The following is a 14,735-nucleotide window of genomic DNA, read 5'->3' on the forward strand; positions in this document are numbered from 1 at the left end:
GACAGATGAATTGACACAGGGCCTGCACTAATGGGTTCAAACGTATGAAGGATTGTCAGGATGGTGCAGGACTGGCTGCGTTGTTCTGTATAATAGGGCAGCTATCATTCAGAACTGACTGAATTGCATCACACAAACAAAAAATACTGGTAAGAAGTAAAAGTGAGCTGTCACATGGGAGATTGTTGCCATGGTGACTCCCTTAGACCCATAGCATAATTCCCAGCTATTGGAAAGGAACTTCTACTGTTTTAGGCCTGGCTATTTTGGACTCCTTTATTAGAACCTGATAACCCGTTTAATTTTGATTAATGAATGTGGGTATGGGACACGCTGGTCTAAGTAGCACTTCCAGTAGATAGGCACAGCCTCTGTATTTAAGCCTTAACTAAAAAAAATATTCAAAAAGGTCAAATTTTATAATTTTCAGATCACTTACATAGTTTCTCTCTTTGGGCAATACCCTGGGTGGCAGAAATATGAGGGAATATAAACTCATGATTAGATTTTCTCCTTTCTAAGTGAAAGGTCAAACCTCATAATCCCATTATCTAAAGAGAAATACAAATAATGAGTGTCTCAAAGGACTCTAAATAAATGAGAGCCATTTTTCATTTACAGTCTATTTTTCTTACATCATGATAGTTAGGGAAAGTCTCAACTTCTGAGAGATTCACTGTGAGTTTCTCCACGCAGCCAAATTCCTATTTCATTCCAGCATCTACCTTTTAATTTTAATAATAAAACCAAGCTTCTATGTTTTGTTTGCTACCACATCATGCTAAAAAAATGATTACTCTTTTTGTTATATTGGAAAGTTTATTTGGAACAAGTCCCAAATTTTAGACCATGTGATATACTTAAAATTCTCATTGTGAGACTCTGGTTAACATGTCAAAGAAAGAGGCCCACCCATCCTTTGTGAGAAGTTAAAATTAATGTCCAATGAGAGGACCCTGACCTTGCTAAGACATACTAAAATGCCATGGGCCAGAATAAATAAATAATCATTTCAAACAAGTGCCCTCAATCAAAAGGGCAGATGCTCCAACTGGCAATATAGCTCTCACTTTACCGTTGAGCTACTTCCCCTCTAGGTCATGTTTGAACTATGCCCGTGGTTTATTACAGCAGACTTCGGTTTATTTTATTATTAGATATTCCTCTTTGACAGTGCTAAACAGGTCTTAGCTTTTATATGACATGAAAAGTTCTCAAATATTGCCAGTTTTCTACTCTATCTTTAAGCTTTCTATTTATCTAGAATATAGTCCATAAATCTTCATTTCTGGCTTTTGAAACCACTTTAAAAAGAAAAGAAAACCCTAACTCACTGTCATTGAGTAGATAACTACTCATAGCTACCTATAAGACAGGGTAGAACTGCCTAAGTGAGTTTACATGCCTAATTCTTTCCAGGAGTAGAAAGCCTTCCAAGGGCTAGAAAGCCTCATCTTTCTCTTGTAGAGGAGCTGATGGTTTGAACTGCTAACATTGCAGTTAGCAGCCCAATATGTAACCACAATGCTATCAGGGTTCCTTGTCCGGGTAAAGGGGTCCCCATCACACAAACAGGTCCTTCAGAGAGAGTCTGCGATTATGGAAAATGATAGAGAAAGAGAGACAGACAAACAAGAGAGTGGGGCACAAGGGCTCCTTGTCCCATGTCAGGATTGAGAGACTGCATGTATTTTCCAATGGGTATATATATCACGGGGCTTACAGATCTTTCTAAAAGCATAAGTGTCCTACAGTCAACATATTACACAGACCACAGGTATTATTGAAAGCAGGTAGCCCAATAATCAGGCAATGAAATGACTCAGATATTGATCTAGTGCTAGTTGGCCTCAAGCACCCGAGCCCTCCCCAGGGGTCTGCTACAGTTTACAGTCAGTTAATAGAAGCTGATTGCTCTTATGTACAGATAACCTTCAGGCATGGTGAGTAGCCAGACTCAAGTATGAGACATTTTTTATAGTAGCTCCTTTACCACTGCTTATTAATGGAGGGCTATTGCGGTGGGGCAGGGGTGGGGAGGCATGCAGCGTGCACGTTATTCTGCCTGGCTCGTGTTCTATGTGCTGCGTGTGGCCTGGCATTCTGTTTCTGTCATTCCTCCCGGGGGCACTCTGGGAATCTGAGCTCGTGTTGAGAAGGCCCTAATAGGATCTTGTTGTTTTGAGTAGGGCTCTCCTCTGGCTCATTATTTTAGAGAGCCGTTTCTTTGTCCTGGTGCTGGATCAGTCCAGTGGGTCAACGGCCTGGTCACACTGTGTGTCCATCTGCTCACTTGGACGTGTTTATTTTCATGAAAAAATCATGAATTTCCAAGGTAGGTAGTAATATGTTTTCGTGCAATTATGTCTGAAGGAACCCTGGTGGTATAGTGGTTGTGTTGGGCTGTGATCCGCTTGGTCAGTGGTTCGAAGCCACTATCAGCAGCTTCTCGGGAGAAACACTGGGCTTTCTACTCCATTCAGTGGCTTTGAGTCAGCATTGACTCGAGGGCAGTGAGTGAGTTATGTCTACATTTTGTTCCCTGTTCTCACATATATAGTTTGCCTACATTTTTCATATTTATAAAACTTTCTGTAGTTCATATTCTTGTGGATTTGTCTTTGAACACAATACTATGAAATTAATAAAACAGATTCTGAAAAGGCTAATCAATGGCTATTAAACCTTTCAAGTATCATGAAACTCATTGATTTATTTCTTATGTAAAGATAATTATGCTGCCACTATTCTTTCTTTCTTCTTCTTCTTCTTCTTCTTCTTCTTCTTCTTCTTCTTCTTCTTCTTCTTCTTCTTCTTCTCCTCCTCCTCCTCCTTCTTCTTCTTCTTTTTACATTATCTAGGAGTTTCATGATGTTCTAAGCCGTGAATATGCAAGATAAGATAAGATCCAAACTTTGGCTTCAGGTGACAGTGGCCTAAATACCTTTTTTGGCTTTGACCTCATCCTCCAAGGTGTTGAATATGAAAGAATTCTGAATGTCGTCTGCTAGTGTCCATTTTTCAAAACTAAAGAACTTCCCAGCACAAAGGGCCTTACTATATGCAAATACATACATATCTATTTCCTTTAAATCACAAGGGAAAGGCAGCTCATCCAGAATAATCTGACTGTATTATGAAGTTTTAACAGAATATTAGCAAAGGTGGTGGCAGAGATGGTAGTCATTGCCCCGAATTAGCTTCGGATATCAGGAAAGTCTATAAGACTAAAGGCAAAAGGAACTGCACATAAGCACGTTAAGTGCTTTCCCATGGGTGTATTGGGCAATGCTGGTGATGCTGCTTTGTGTGTTCAAAGGAATTGAACAAAAGTAAGTGCATGTCGGCTGTTGAGAGTGAGGTTTCTCACTGTTGAAATTGGAATTTACAGAAAGCAAGACGAAATGACTCCTCTTGCGATTAATTAGCCTTAATGACAGTGACTTAGACTTGTATTTATTTAATATAAATACTAGAACTGTTAGGTAGTTAGAACAGGGACTAGGGTGTCCACTTCGTATGCTCAGTTTTAACTCCCAGATCAGGAAGGGGTGGTACACTTAGGTGGGTGGTCCACCTAGGCCAGGTGAATTCAGCCAATGGGGTCAACCAGTATTGTTGACCATGCCTCCCAGCAAAGAACCTGAAAAGCGAGAATCCAGAGTCTGGGGCCCCTTCTGCTTCTCGATAGATTTTGTATGGCACAGGAGGGTTTTAACACTTTTTATGAAGAAGTTTGAAGACAATTTGAAGTTGTATTAGTGTGGGGAATAAAGCCAGGAGAGTTACACCAAATAATTTTTTCCCCATCATAACAATGCACTTGCTATTTCTTTGAAGGTAGCAAAGATTCCCTTCAAGAATTCTATTTGTATATTTATTTTTGGAAACCTTATTCTATTCCAGTTTATGACTTTAAGATTTCTTTCCTCCCTAAGCAAAAGGACATTTAAAAAAATTCATTTTATTTGGGGCTCATACAACTGTTATCGCAATCCATACACACATCAATTGTGTAAAGCGCATTTGTACATCATTCTCAAAACATTTTCTCTCCACTTAAACCCCCGACATTAGGTCCTCATTTTTCCCCTCCTTCCCTGCTCCCCCCTCCCTCATGAGCCCTTGATAGTTTATAAATAGGTATTTTGTCATATCTTGCCCTGTCCGACGTCTCCCTTCACTCACTTTTCGGTTGTCTGTCCCCCAGGGAGGAGGTCACATATAGTTCCTTTTAATCAGGTCCCTCTTTCCTACCCATTCTCCCTTTACTCTCCCTGTTTCGCCACTCACACCACTGGTCCTGTAGGGCTCATCTGCCCTGGATTCCCTGTATTTTCAGTTCCTGTCTGTACAACTCTTAACACAATCCATACATCCATCTATTGTGTCAAGCACATTTGTACATGTGTTGCCATCATCATTTTCCAAACATTTTCTTTCTACATGAGCCCTTGGTATCAGTTCATTTCCCCCCTCCCCACACTATCCCTCCTTCATGAGCCCTTGCTAATTCATAAATTATTTTTTCATGTCTTACACTGTCTCCCTTTACCCACTTTTCTGTTGCCCATCCCCCTGAGAGAGGGGTTATAAGTTGTTCTTTATAATCTGCTCCCCTCTCTCCCCCCACCTTTCCCTTCCCCTCCAAGGACCAGTTTTAAGCCCATCCATGATGCCAAAATTGCCATTTTTATGTGATGTAAATTGAAAAGTACAGAATTCTCCTGGGAGAGGTTAGAGAGTAAGAAACATCACCTTCAGATGTGAATAAACCCATATGAAACATGTGCCAAGAAATAATAACTTCCCATCTTGGAATTTGTTGTTTAATAAAGGTGTCTATGATATTAGAGCAGTACTTCTTTCACTTATCCCTGTAGATACAAAAAGTTACATCTAAAATATTTAGTCATATTTGTATATATACATGAATTAGTACACAATTATGTTCCTCTACTCTCTGAGAGGGCTCAGTAGCAATGGTGACTTAGGAGCCGTGAAAATGCTTAACACCTAGATCTTGGTTTATATTACTATTCTACAATAAAGAAAACTTGGGCTCCTTGGAGTACTGCTTAATTTTAGGTTTCGAGCAAAAGACAAACAAGATGAATATATTAGGCAGGCTTCTCTAGAGAAACAAAACCAGGACACTTATGAATATCTATCTATCTATCTATCTATCTATCTATCTATCTATCTATCTATCTATCTTTCTATCATCTATCTATCTGCATAGGTTTATGCAGTGAGAAGGAATATAATAGCTAATTAGTCCACACAGCAGTACAGAAAGTTCAGTTCAACTTACTTCTGTGGAACAGTTAATATACTGGAAGTCCTTCAACTCACATGCGCTGGTGAGTCCAAGGGCAGAGGAATTCTATTAAGCATACAGTGGAGTCCTCCCTCAGGCAAGGCAAGCAGAGTCTGCCTACAGGCAGCAAACAGCAGGGTGGGCCACCAACAGTCAGTAGCTCGGGAGCTTAGTAAAACAGGCCCGGATGGGATATCGAACACAAGAAATCTAAGGCAGGAGGAACCACCAGTCTCAAACTCAAGCAATGTATGCATGAGCAGCATGGAAAAGCAAGTCTCAAAGAAGCCTCAAGCTCTAGTGACATGGTCCATGGGTTGGCCTGGCCCACAGGTAGTGTAGCTCACAGGGTGAGGCAGAAAACTAGCTCTAGCAGCAGCACTCATTTTCTAGTATGCTCCTATCACCAGAGAGCAAGATAGAAGGGCGCGTGCCTTGCAGAGCCATTTATCTCTTTTCCCTCCAATCAAACTGCTATCTGATCAATCCCACATGTTCCTTTTGGCCAGAATGGCACAGTAATCCTATCACAATGAACCTTTAGCATTTTGTAATAATAGAAACTAAGCAATTAATTGCTATCAAGCTGATTCCAACTCATAGTGTATCAGAGATGAACTTGCTTCATTGCATTTTCAGTGACTGATTTTTAGAAGTAGATTCCAAGGGCTCTCTCTTTTGTGAGGTACCTCTTTATAGATTTGAGCCTTCAATCTTTCAGTTACCAAACAATTGTGTCAACTCTTTGTACCATTCAGGGTACCAACCTGGTAATTGTAACATGTTACCAAGAGGGTAAACTGGGTACAGAGTAGATGTGAACTCTCTGGACTGTTTGATATATTTTGTTACTAGAATTTTTAAATTTATAATACCTATATTTTTATGAATGTACTTTGGTTTGCATATTTCTGTTTTACAGCTCTACTATGTTTATTCTTTTCCTTTAAAATTTTTAAGTCAATATTCAGGTTCTCAGGATACTTGAAGAGAAGATATTTGTGAGTACATGTTAAAAAGTTTAACATATGTACAATAATTCTTCTTTATCAAATAAGTGTATGATTTCCTTATTGTTAGGGATGTTTGTTCAAAAGATGGGAGAGATGATTAAAATTCTCACAACAATATTTTCTGTTTTTCTGCTTCTGGTCTAATAGTTTTTATTGATATTTATTAAATGTATTACTTAATACATAATGGCTCAGTGTATTATATCTTTCTATAAAGCATACTTTAAGAATCAAATATAAATTTGAGAGTTGTTGGGAACCATGGTTATGTATTATGATAAAAATAGAGTGGCGATAGCGACTAGCTCTTTTAGTATTTCATTAATTTGCACGTTACATGAGCAATAACTTAATAATGTATATCTTCTATACAATATGTCTTTCATCACTCTAGCTATAAATGCCTAGAAATGGAAACAGAAAAAATATTTATTGCATGCACAGTAACAACCATGCCAATGAAATACTTAGAAATACATAATAAGAAAGGTTATTTAATGAGGAAAATTTAAAAATTATTTAGAAGTACACAAAAATGAAATACACCTAAAAAATGAGCGAAAAAGAGGAAAGAAAGGGAGAAAGAGATTGACAAGAACGAGGACAGTCTGAGAAGTAAGAGAACAGAAGGGAGTGGAAAGACAGAGATAAATGAAGTAGAAGAGTGTACTGCTTTTCCAGATACCAGAATATTTTGTAAGGCAAGAGTTAATCAGATCAATAAGTAGTTGACATCTCAAGCATTCATAAGATTCATGAAAGAGAAGTGGATAATAATATATCCAAGAATTTAACATATAACAATGGCAAAATTATTGAGAATGCATAACATTAAATTCTTTAATGAGAACTGTGGTTCCCCAAAATAAATAGACCGTGTATTCCTTTAATTTTGCACAGAAAGATTCTGTTCTTTTAATTTAATACGTAAATATATTTCTTAATTTTTGTTTATATGAGTTGCCAAGATTATTTTTAAAATTCTAGTTATGTCTTTTTAATATATTTCCATTTGTCTTTGTTCTCAAAATACTGAGTTGTGGGTTTACTACAGATTGGCTGCATTGGTTATCAATATGTTCAATTGCTCTGATAATTCAATTATATATATTAGATATTACATAGGTGTATACACATAAAAAGAATTGTATTTATAAACACTAAGTTAAATAATTAGAAAATCTGTATAAATGAAAGTCAATAAAATATCTTTTAGTTGGGAGAAAACATAAAATTCTATGCTAAAATTTCCTTGCAAGTTCATGGACCTATCTCCAGCCACTGTAAAGAAGAGAAAAGAGCACACTGTCAGTGCTATGCTATGGGTATGCTTGCTTTGCTTTGCTGTTTAGTTTTGTAATAAGATGTGAAAAGCTTCTCAGCAGACCTATAGCCAAAGAAAGCTTTAAATGATCATTTTACATGAGTAAACAATGTATATTAATGTGACTTAAATGAAAAGTTTTATGGTATGAAGGTATGTCTTAGTTTCAAAAGGATTTCCTACTATTACTCTCCTCTTTGATTGTTCAAATTCTTGCTCAATTTGCATTAGATCAAAAGGTAACTGTTATATAACTCACATAATTTTACATTCCAATTTGAGCCTCTGAACTTATATGCATAAAAAGTTATCTAAACTTTCAAAACATGTCCAAATTACTTGAGTTGAAGTCTCACCATCTTCGCTTTAAGAAGCATTCTGGCTCTATTTCTTCCAAAACAAATTTGTTTGTTTTTCTGATTGTCCATGTTATTTTAAATACTATTCACCAACACCATAATTAAATGCACCAATCCTTCTGCTCTCTTCCTTATTCAGTTTTCAAGTTTTACATCCATATTAGACAATAGAAAATACCATGACTGGGTCAGGCGCACCTGAGTCATGAAAGCACCATCCTTGCTCTTGGCCAGTCTAAAGAAGTCTTGTACAAATGATTTGTGCAGTGCAACATATCATTTGATTTTTTGACTACTGACTTCAGGAAGGTTGGTTGTGGATACAAACAACATGAAAGCTTTAATTTCAGTCTTCTCCTCACTTATTATTTATGGCCTAGTTGTGAGGATTTTAGCTTTCTTTACACTGAGTTGCAATCCATGCTGAAGACAGCAGTCTTAGATTTTCATGAGTCAGTGCTGCCAGTCCTCCACGCTTTCAACAAGCAAGGGTGTGTTGTCTGCATATCATAGCTTGGTAATAACTTTCCATAGATACTGATGACGCATTCTTCTTCATCTAATCCAGATTCTGGGAATATTTGCTCAGCATGCAGATTGAATAGGTATAGGGAAAGGATAGATATAAATTTGTATAGATACACACTACCACACATGCACACAGAGAGAGAGAGACCTAGTAACACAGTGGGCTATGCATTGGGCTGTTAACCACAAGGACAGCAATTCAAAACCAGCAACCACTCCCTAGGAGAAAGATGGGGTCTTCTACTCCTATAGAGAGTTATAGCTTTGCAAATCCACAAGGCCAGTTCTGCCTTGTCCTGTAGGGTCAATATGAGTTAGAATTTAGTTTGACTTTGGTTTTATATATGCATAAATAATGAATGCATCTCATGATACGCATACTTCATTTAAAAGCAAGATATGAGCATTGAGCAGAGTTCCCAAGTAAACACTGACAAAGAACCTTTCAGACATGTTATTATAAGGAAACTCCTCATAGAAGATCTTCAGACTTTCAGAGTGAAAAATTCCTTTTCTATAGTTATATGCAAACCCCTTGGTTTTTGTTGCTTTAAAGTAAAAGTCACAAGCTATTGATTCCATTTACTCTCTGAAAGTTACTTACTTTCATGACATAGCCATATCAGAAAGTTGTGAGAGAGCATGGTAAGACACATTTGAATTTTTTCACAAAAGCAACTGAGAAAGGGGTTCTAACAGGTAAGCTAAGGAAAAGAATTTATAATTAGAAAGATTGTTATAAGAAAAATGGATAGAATTTATCCAATAATGACTTAGTGTCATACTTACTAATGATGAATTTTAGCACTGTTTCAACTTATCTTCCCTCCCATACACATTTTTTTTTTCTCTTTTGAAAATCAAAATGTCATTGGTCTCACCATTTTGCTTTGTGACACCTGAAAGATTATTAATGGTGACTTGGGGATGCACATGTGTGTGTTACATGAATCTGGAGAGGGAGCCAAACTAGACAGAATGCCAACTTAGAAGACTTGACCTAATGCAGGATTTTGAAGGCAGAAGCTTTACAGGAAGGCTAGGTTGTAATTTTCAGAACACTCTTGTAAGTTTTCATAAATAAGAAAATCAAAATTAAGAGAGATTAAATATATTGTTGAATATAAAAATTGCATGCCTTATAAACGGTGTTCCAGGTTGACTATAGAAACAGACCTCCCCCCACAGACACTCATATGTGTGTTAAAGAGAGTGTTATATCAAAGCACAATTGTATATTGAGAAAATGCACCCCCCCCAAAAAAAGAGAAAACATCCCAGCCAAGTCTAGATAAAGTCCATACATTCAATATTAGCCCATAAGGCTGACAACTCATCTATACATTCCTCTTCAGACTCATGCAGCACATGCAATGATGTCGAATGCAGGAAGATCACAGGTTGTTGGGTGAAAAGTCTTATGGATCCAATGGCGGTGGAAGCATCTCAGCACTGGCCCAGGTCTCCACGTATCTCCTCCAGCTGTCCGAGTGTGGCTTTTCAACAGGAAGGTGAAGCAGAAAGAGAGTGGCCCACCTCTTGAAGAAAAAGAGGAAGTTCCCAGGATCTTCATCAGAAGGCCATGCCCACAAGGAGACATCATCAGGCTGTGACCTGATTGAAAGTGTAGACTCCACCCCTACCCTTATTTATCAAGTTGACATGAAATTATGTAACTACCACACACTGCAATCTACAGAATTGTGATTTTAGTCCCAATTTTTGTGTGTTTATTGGTATCCAGACACATTTGTTCTATACAAATTATTTAATTTAATAAATAGCTATTTAGTATGGATTATACGCTACAGATATGGATCTCATGATTCAATATTCTTAGTAGTTTTAAGGAAGGAAGTTCTGATGGCTCAATGGTTAAGGGTTAGGCTGCTAACCAAGCCAAATGATTGTCAGTGCCGGAGTTCACAGGAAAAAGGCCTGGTGCCATATGGGGTCCCCAGGTCACTACGATTTGGAATCTACTTGACAGCACTAACCACAATAACAGTCACTAAGGATTTTTGTTTTGTTGGTTTGTTTTAATGAAAATGGCTAAGGACATTTTAAATAAATCCTGTGGTTGAGGTGTGAGCACAGCCAGATTAAATCGTTTATGAGTAGATACCAGAAAGTGCCATATTTTGGCTAAAGGCTTCCTAATTGTCTGCCCAAAGTCTGCTTCCTCAGTTCCATAGCTTGGATAACTGAGTTTGTGGCACTAAAATGTTCTCTTTAAAAGATCATCGCCAAAAAAAAAAAAAAAGATCATCACCATACAGCAAAAGAAAAATTCCCCATGAATAAACTGTATTACTGCATGGGCACAAATTGTTACCCCTGATTTAGTACACAGAACAACGCTCCTTGGTTGCTTCAATAACACAAAATGTTGCCTGAATAAAATATATTCCGTACTTGAAATGTTACTGGGAAGCGTTTCTGTATCAGTTTGGAATTAGGTCTCCCCAGCTGCCTGTGCACAAATTCATTGTGTGAATGGGTTCGACAGGACTGGAACTTCTGATATCCCTTCTATTAACACTACTGGTGCTGTAAACCAGTTCTGTGAGAGTCAGACATCTGTCTTTCCACATGAGTGCTTTGCCCATTTTTGATCACAGAAACCTCAAAAGGCAGCTCCCCTGATTCTCAGAGTAAAGCTCACCTCTTCTGATCTGGTACTTTAAAGAGAAAGAGATATTCCTTCATTTCACAGTTTATTTCAAGATGAAGCATTTATATTCTAATAGCAAAAGACTTGAGAATTCTGATGTGAATACCCTTCCCCACCTGACATAGGAATCTTTTTATTACTGGTCTCCTTTTTCTTTTCTTATGTAATAAAAACAAAGCCCTACTTGTCCCCACTCCTCCCCCAAAATGAGATTTAAATGACTATAGTCTCAAAATGTTTCCTTAAAGCTTACTTCTTTTACTACTGCTTTCATCAATTTAGAAGCTGCAAAAATTGAAAGCTTTGATTTTTAGAGTGCCATCTTCAGAAGCCAATTTCTGACGTTAAATGGAAATCATGCCCGGCATAATGGCTGGCTTCATACAACCTATTATGTTTACAAAAACTTCTACTTTTATTTCAGCAGTCTATTCTAGTTCTATGTGTATGAAATGTACACAACATTAGAAACAATTTTTAAATTTCAAGTTACGACTGATTCTTAAAGCGGAAATTGGTATTCTACTTTTCCTTTTATAGTCATGCCTCGTTTTATTTAGTTGATTTTGAAAACATTGATTTTTCTGTATTTTCCCATGCTATGGTTATATTTGACTACAGTCATTGAAAATGCAATGTGTTATAATTAATCATGTTCATTAATGAGCACATTAAGCCCATGTTTTATTTATTCTTTTATTTCCACTGTTTACATTATTGGATTCAGCTTCAAATGGCATTATACTATTTGTATAAAAATTATATTATCAGAGTAGCTGATGTTGCCTCTCTATTTACTTTTGGTAATGTTGTACCTATATTTCAGTAATTTAGTTATGCTCACATAGGGGACTTGAAGTATATAAAAGTTAATACAATTAAAAAATATTTAGTAAGACAAAATTCAAACTTTGTCTTGCAGACTAATAAGAGATATATTCTCTTTGCATAATCTCATAATAGGTACACATGATATATGAATATTAAAGTACATGTGTAAATAAATTGAGTAGGTTCCTTGGATGTAAGCAGTAAACTTGGCTAACACAAGTAAACATTAATCTATTCACACTTTAGAAATGACATTCATTATCAATTGAAATTGATTAAGTACAGTGAAAGATAACACAGACACACCTTTTCTAATTTTAAAATGTATAGAATATTCTGCTTCTTGATCTATGTCTTGATTCCAGATAAATACAATCAACTGTTGCGGTATTCCCATTCTTCACCATGCTAACCATAATTTGTTATGATCCACAGAGTTAAATGCTTTTATAGTTAATGAACAAGATTAAACATTTTCTGCTATGTCGGTTTGATGATCCATCTAATGTCTGCATTGATATCCCTTGGTTCAAATGTTTGTCTAAATCTGGATGGAATTTCTGACACTTTCTGTAGATGAACTATTGCAACTGTTTTTAAATTATCTTTGGCAAAATTTTTCTTTAATAGATGTCCACAAAATTGTTTAATAATTTCCTCATTCTGTGGAATCACCTCTCTTTGGAACAGGCACAAATATGGATCCAGTTGATTGGCCAGGTAGCTGTTGTGAAAATTGTTTGAGATAGATGAGTGCTTTCAATTTTCTATCATTTGTGGACATATCAAAATTGATATTCAGTCAATTCCTGGAACCTCATTTTTTACCAAATGTCACTGGACTTATGCCTTCAGAACAATGAATTCTTAATCAGTATAAATAACCCTTAAAATTAAGAAAACAAAAATCTGGACAATTAAGCAGCATCATGTCCTAGGAAAAGTTTTAAGTTATCAAAATAAATGCTTGGCAATGAATAAGGAAAACATAAAGATGAATTTATGTCTTTAAATTATGGTTTTGGCAAAGAATATTAGGTACACAATGAATTTCTAGATGAACAAACAATTCTGTCTTGGAAGATGTATGGGGAGAACGTTCCTTTGAAAGTAAGATAGAGAATGCATCTCATATTCTTTGGAGGCACCCTTCCCTCGAGGAGGACTTGCTAAAGTAGAGGGTCAGAAAAAAAACAGAGGAAGGCTAAATTTGCTGATGCTTGGTAGAACAAATAGATATAAGCTGTGTTAGGGTTCTCTAGAGAAACAAAACCAGGAAACTTATGATGATAGATGATAGATAGATAGATAGATAGATAGATAGATAGATAGATAGATAGATAGATAGACACAACATGAAGGAATATAACAGCTAATTATTCCACCCAGCAGGACAGAGGGCTCAGTTCAACTCACTTCCATGGAACAGTTAATATACTGGACGTACTTCAACTCATGAGGGCCACTGGGTCCAGGGTCAAGGAAGCTGACAGCTGAGTCTTCCTTTGGGCAAGGCAGGCAATGGGGCCACAGGCAGCAAACAGCAGGGCGGGTCACCAACAGGCAGCAGCTCAGGAGCTTAGCAAAGCAGGCCTGGATGGGATATTGAACTCAAGCAATGCAAGAGAAATCAAGCAACGCAATAGGACAGGATCCGTCAGCCTCAAGCTCAAGCGATGTATACACCAGCAGAGCAGTGAAGCAGATCTCAAAGGAACCTTAAGCTCTAGCGACAAGATCCATGGGTTGGCTGTCCCATAGGTAGTGTAGCTCACAAGTTGAGGCAAAGAACTAGCTAAAGCAGCTGCACACTGGTCTGATCACCAGAGAGCAAGGGAGCGAGGGGCAGGCCTTGCCAAGCCATTTATCTCTTTGCTCTCCAATCAAACTGTGACCTTATCAATCCCACATGTTCCTATTGGCCAAGTTGGCACAATAAACCTACCCATGACAGAAGCCAAAAGGTAAAGTATAGGAGGACTTTTAAGACCTTGTGGAATAAGTTAATTATCCTTTAATTTCACTTTTTCACAAACATTTGAAAGCTCTCTTATATACATGAAGTCTGTGAAGAATCAGATAGCCAGCAGTAGCATTTCCTATCTGGAGGAGGTAGAAAGACAATTGGAGTTATATGGTAATCATGGCAGCGGAATATGAGGAGCTAAAGTTCTAGTGAGAAAAGAGATGCAAAGTAAGAAGTACATTTTTGTACAAGTAATTTTAGACAATCCTAAGATGCACAGGATATGAGACAAAGTAATATAAAAGGAGAAGATAAAAATCAGATAAACATTTTTACAGTTTCTTTTGTTATTCAATCATTCCACTGGAAATTAACCTTGTCCTATTGAACAAACCCTAGGAAATATTCTAGAAATTTGGGTTTTTAAAAGTGTATGTAGGCTTGAAGATAAACAAGTGGCCCTCTAGTTCAGAAGCAACAAAGCCCACATGGAAGAAGCACACCAGCCTGTGTAACCATGAAGTGTTGAAGGAATCAGGTATTGGCATCAAAGAACAAAAAATCATATCATTGTAAATGAGGATGAGTGCAGATTGGAGACCCAAAGCTCATTTGTAGGCAATTTACAGAAGGGTCGTGAGGAGGAGACGAGCCAGTCAGGGTGCAGGGTAGCAGTGATGAAACTTAGAATTTTCCTCTAGTACTTAAATACTTCCTCAC

The sequence above is a fragment of the Echinops telfairi genome, unplaced genomic scaffold (assembly GCF_000313985.2).
Source record: "Echinops telfairi isolate 266 unplaced genomic scaffold, ASM31398v2 ScPeMD7_7473;HRSCAF=8511, whole genome shotgun sequence".
Classification (NCBI taxonomy): domain Eukaryota; kingdom Metazoa; phylum Chordata; class Mammalia; order Afrosoricida; family Tenrecidae; genus Echinops; species Echinops telfairi.